This window comes from Odontomachus brunneus, unplaced genomic scaffold (genome assembly GCF_010583005.1).
Source record: "Odontomachus brunneus isolate Ranch 3 - 2012 unplaced genomic scaffold, Obru_v1 Obru_scaffold_020, whole genome shotgun sequence".
NCBI classification, from domain to species: Eukaryota; Metazoa; Arthropoda; class Insecta; order Hymenoptera; family Formicidae; genus Odontomachus; species Odontomachus brunneus.
In genome coordinates this window covers 81,821-87,963 of record NW_022639470.1, presented here as the reverse complement: position 1 = coordinate 87,963, position 6,143 = coordinate 81,821, and the positions used below count along the sequence as shown (strand labels likewise).

Sequence of the window (6,143 nt, the reverse complement as noted above, 5' to 3'; positions counted from 1 at the left end):
CTCTCTCTCTCTCTCTCTCTCTCTCTCTCTCTCTCTCTCTCTCTCTCTCTCTCTCTCTGTCTGTCTCGCTGTGTAATCCACACTTTTCTCCCTTACTTTCAATGCCCGTTTCACGATTCACATGGCGCCCTTCAACCGCTACGCAACTTTAATCTCTTTCAGACCTGGCCTTGAATTTCTTTTCGTAGAATATACTTTTCATTCTTAATCCCGGCAATTCGAGATCCTACGATCGCGAACTGCTGCCGCAAAATCGGCGGACACGAGATCGCCGGGAGAGTCTGCCGGAATAGGACCGAGGAGGGCAATTCTGCACAAATGTTTAAATGTCACGCGAGATCGCCGGCGTTGCCGACGATCCGAATAAGATTTATCTCTCTGCGGCACTACGCGCAATTAGCATAATGAATAATCGCACCGCCCGCATTACACGTCACTCCGCCGATAAGTGCTTAATAGGTAAATTAACGGTGACAAAGTAACGTAATTAATACGCTAACTAGTTATTAAAGTCATCGCGGATACCGCGCACCCCCATCGCTATTACGAAGGTAAACCTCGTTTTACCGTAGGCTGAAAAGAGATTGCGATCATAAATATTCAGCGACGTTTAAAGCGAACGCCCGCCGGGAAATTTTCACTTTGAGCAATATACAATGTTGCGTACATGCATGTGCGCGCGCGCGCGCACACACACACACACACATATAAATGTATATATAAATGTATATATACACAGAGAGCATATACATGAATTTCGGGATCGCAAGCGGGAGCAGGAGCAATTTAACGAGAACTTCGCGTCGACCCGCGTAACGTGACAAACTTAGCGTTACCGATGTAATTCGCGCCGCAAAATGTCCGGGCACGTCGCACACGCGGATTCATCAGGACTATTACAACCCGCGGCGCGACTGGGACCGCTGCGCAAATACAAGCCGCACGCCACAGATTGCTTACCAGTAATTAAGTTGTATTAATAACGCGCGCGGTGGACAATTACCGCGGATATTAACGGTCGTCGCTTTGTGCGCGCCGTAGTGCGCGCTCTCGCGGCGCGAAACGAAGCGATTTTACGTCCGACCGCGGAACCCGGATTAGATCTGATCTGCTGTGCGTTATCGCATTTCGCCTCGCCCGTGTTCGATTCCCCGCAGCCACGATTCCGCACGCACGAGCGGCCTTCCCGGAGATCTTGAATTTTAATTTAAGCGCCATAAGGCGCTTCGGGGGATTGCGCGCCGCGCGGCGAAAAATCCCCCATGGGAAGAATATATTCGCGCGTGCGCGCGTGCGATCAAAGACCTATAAATTTCTCGAAACAAATATTTTTATTTCACGCTACGCGCGGAAACAATCTCGCAATCTCGGTACGTCAGGAACAAGACCGGCAATTTCTTCCCGACTGTAGGAATTTATTCAGATCCGTTACGTGCAAAATTCAAGGCGATCATGATGCGTCATTTGTTCCCTCCTAACACGTATTCCCCGTGTATGTGACGTCGACGTCGCCGTCCTCCACGTCGCCAGTGACGATGTGCTCGCGTAAACGCAGTCGATCTGCGGGCACCCAATCCGACAAGAACTCGTAATTGAGACGATTCGTCGACGATCGCCCACGCTGACCACGCTAGCTGTAATCGGGGTTTTCGTTGGCGGGCGAAGTGGGCGATTCGTCGTGAAATTCGATCCGTCGATCGGGTATAAATCAAACGCGCGATCGTGGATTCTAAATGTGCGCCCCCCCTCCCCCTCCCCCGGCGCGAACAAAGAAACGCCGATCGTTTTCGCGAACGGGAAATGTGCCCGGGGACGGGGAAAAAGAAGGCGATCTCTTCAGGAGGTTGGGGTCGGGAGTGGAAAGACGCGGCGGGATGAGTCGCAAGGAAGAGAAGAGATCTCCGGTGAGAGAAAGGTGTGAACGCGGGCGACGGGGAAGATTATGCAAACGGCAGGCCAATTCGATTCAAGTGCACCGCAAATAACCGCAGTTTTAACCCATTTGAGTAAATGCGCGCGAAGAACCGCCTCATTAGAATATCGCGCATAACACACGCGTAATCTCGCCGAGACGCCCACTCTACGCCCACTCGATATCCGCGTGTCTGGCTACTAGATTTTACGTCGGCTCTTGATAAAAACTTACCATCACTGTTCGTGGAATTGCCTCACGGCTTCGCCGGTCACCGAGTTTCTTCCCACGTGAGCTCTCTTGTAAGCTTCCGGGCGGCCAACGGGACACCTGGCGCTTGCCATCCTCCTGTTAAAAGTAGAGACATATGTTTTCATGTTATTTTCATTACAAGCTCTTCTCAAAAAACACTCAAGACTCACAAATAATAGTATTCATAACTGAATAGTACTCGTAGTATTGATAGATAATACTCATAAAGTAGATGGTATTTGTAGATAGATAATATTCATTACAATAAATTGTTTGAGTAAAAATTGCTTGATAAAAATATGCGAAAGAAAAAGTTTGGATGGATCAACCAAATGTCTGTGGTGGAGTATGAGCAAACCACAGAATTCCGGTGAAGTTACGAGAATTCTGTTCAAGTTAACAAGATTCTGGTTAACCAAACAAGATTTCCAGCTAACCAGAGATCTCGTTTACTTGAACAGAATTCTGCAATAACTTCAACCTGAATTCTGTAGCTCGTTTATGTTTCACCAAATATTTGGTTAACCTAACCAAATGTTCTTTCCGTATGGATCGAAATGTAAATTCTTTTGGAATTGCAAATGTTTCTTTTTAGTTTTGGTGACGCAAATTATTGGTGCGCTTCTGCTAGTCACGTGCGGTGAACGAACGAACGAACGAGTGTCTTACCATATTATTATCTTTTTATTATTTTAATGTTTACAACGTTTTTAGAAAAACGTCGTGCAGCTAAAATATCTTCTATTGACAAGACCATACATGAAATGCATCTATACATAGAGAGAACAATTTGGTTGAATCAAATAAACGCTTTTTTGGAATATTCCAAACGAATTTTTCGATTGATCAAACAAAATTTTGTTTGATCAATCGAAAAATTCGTTTGGAATATTCCAAACGAATTTTTCGATTGATCAAACAAAATTTTGTTTGAAACAACAAAAATATTTATTTGCAGCTTAGTTTCAAAGAAATACTTTGTTGTGTCAACCAAATAATTCGTTTGGACTATTCCAAAGAAACATTTATTTGAATCAATAAATCGTTCTCTCTGTGTACATTTTCATTTATTTCATGTCCGCCATTTCCCGATTAGTATTAATACGCCGACCGTAATTGAAAGGATTTTTGCTGCCGCGTCTCACCAACACTGTGCGATCACTAATCATAAAGACAAATGATTATACTAAAACAAGATGGTAACGTAAATATTATTGTGTCGAAATGAAACTGAGGAAGAGCAGAAATTTATAAAAGAGAACACACTTTTTGTAAACATTACAGTAACAATATGGTAAGAAACATGTTTGTTCCTTCACCGCGCGTGATCAATGGAAGCATACATTTCCGTTACCAAAACCGAAAAGTATTTGTAACTCTGAAAGAGTTGCTTTCTCGACCTGTGTTTACTAAACATTCTTTCCTCAGCATAATGAGTGCCATTTATTCTGTAAGTCTCTCTCTTTAATACTCTCTATATATGTTTACAAAATAACAAAATAACAAAAATGTGCATCACAGTGAGTAGGGAATAATTAGTAACGCGTAAAGATCCGAGATCAATTAAAGGACCGTTGGCTTGGTTGGCGAACGTATTTATTCGATAAATCGATCCGATAATCCGTGTTATCTCCTCGTCAATTATTGTGCCCGGATAAAGCGATAACGACAAAACGATCGAAATGCTGATAAAAAAATTATCACGAGCGAATGTATCGATGAGCCGCTGCGCGTTCGCAGATAATACGCAGCGAGTGTAAAAGGAACAGTCACGCAAGATTACCTGGTAATACCTGCTAACTGTAGCTACATTTGATTGCGCTATCCAGCCACTCGTAGTATTTTCAAGAGGCAGGCCGATAGCCTCATCTGGCTGCGCCTCTTTGGCGGTATTAACCAGCGAGATTCGAGCTTATGCCTGCGGATTAGAGTTCAAGTGACTCCGACCGACATGAATGCTCCACTGGCTGAATCGCCGCTCGAAGGCAAGAGTTATTTTCCATCGCGTTGAAGGGAAAATACGATGTACACGCTCGCTCGTGTATACACGGGGGAGAAGGACGCGTATTAAATGTCGCAACAAAATAAAAACACCTGACGGTGTGACCCGCGTTCTTTTTTTCTCTTCCTTTTTGGCATTGCTCGTGCAAGAATGGCCCAACCCACATGAAGCACGTTTTGAGGGAATGAAAGATGAATGTTGAATTATGAAAGTTTGATGCATGAATTACAAGGCGTAGACAATACTGAGATTCCTTTCAAGTATGTAGTCGATTTTCCTCTCTTTAGGAGTATTCATTGACAAGCTTAACCTTTAAGAAAAATGGGTGAAAAAGATGCAACTAGTAAAAAATAGTGCAACTATTTTTGTATTAGTTTTGTATTAGTTTTAGGCGCCGTAAGTCTTGTCTCTTTTATGTGGAAAGATATATATGGACTTCTCAATGCTAAAGAATTCAAAAGTCACAATTTTGTGAGTTGAATCATTCCTGCACAATTATATGGCGAATTTTTTTCAAACGGATACTCACGTGAAGAAAACTGTGATGTTCATCGTTTTTATCGACGATGAGACTGTATGTCACATTTCTGTCAAATTAAAGAGAACTGTATTTGGCGAGAATGATTCTTTGCTCATTTACACGCTCATTTCTCCGAAGCGTTCGCCGACGAACCTTCCTCATTTTTCACGTGAAACACTTTCTCCATTAAATTTCCCATTTTCTCTATGAGATTTAAGCAAGGGGCCAACTCTCCGATAGGATTTGTTTGGCGGCAAGAGGGTGAGAGGGAGGCTGAGGGGGTGCACGGGCTGGATCGGGGTCATATCGGGAATTGTTTCAAAGTTTTGATAAAATTGCATTACTGCAACCACAATGATGTCAGCCCGGAGGTAAAAGCAATGGCGGCGACGGCTTCTTGCAGCTCACCGGGAAACAGCAACGAGGCGGTGTATAACCGCAGTGTGCGTGCGTGACGCGCGAGTAGGATCGCTAGCGAAGCTAGCATCATTGCGGAATTAATTCGCTCTTATCGCAGCGCTACGATCGGCCGGGAGGGGCTGTGTGTGGTGTATATTCCACTCGAATTATTATCATGCTTAATAACACCCAACGTGCCGGCGCGCGCGTACGTAAGTGCACAAATATTGCGCACACCTGAGAGAGGGTAACACGAGCGCGCGCGTCAGGTCGCCTACGGTCGCTCGCGTTTCAGCGCTATAACACAGGCGGGCGTATAACTTTCGTATTTAAAGTTGTGTCCGCGGAGTACAATTCGCAACCAACGCGAGCGAAGCCATCGAGCCGCGCGGCACCGCTAATTCCACGCGATCGTGAATTACACTGTAATCCTTGCTACGAGGAGGATCTCGCGACGAGATGTATCCATGCGGGAGGGAACAGAACAAAAAGGAGAGAGAGAGAGAGAGAGAGAGAGAGAGGGGTGAGAGGATGAGAAGAAGAAAAACGTCACTGTAGTTAGACGTCATTAAATTTGCGAAATCACGAAGCGACTTACTTTACGACGCACGGATACGCCGCGGGTAAAAAGCGTTGAAATAATAAGAACTTTCTCTCTCTCTCTCTCTCTCTCTCTCTCAATGTTTCGAAAGAGCAAGGAAGCGAGTGTTCGTTACGTTCTTCTCCTCTTCCGTCGACGTGGATTGCACAGACGTTATTTTAGTTGGCTTCCGTTCGAATTTTTCCCATCTTTTCTTTCCCTTCCAAGAACGGCGACGAAATTATCGACGGTTTCCGGAGAATTAATAATCCAAGCGCTCGTGCGCGGATGATTCGAGGGTGTCCTAAAAACGCCTCGTTGCCGGCATCACCGAGCTACCAAACCGAGCTAAAACAACGTGCTTCTCGAACGATTCCTTTAATGTCGGTTTCTGGCTACGAGAGATTAATGATCTTCCAAGATGGCCCTTCTCGCGAACCGAGGGGGATGGAGGGAGAGATAATAACAGCGTAGTAAC

The 6,143-nt window shown here is 44.9% G+C and overlaps 1 protein-coding gene across 1 annotated transcript in view; it reads left to right on the top strand.

Annotated features, from left to right (window-relative positions):
• Positions 1–6,143, top strand: part of LOC116842025 — a 43,742-nt gene that overhangs the window by 3,321 nt on the left and 34,278 nt on the right. The window lies entirely within an intron of this gene.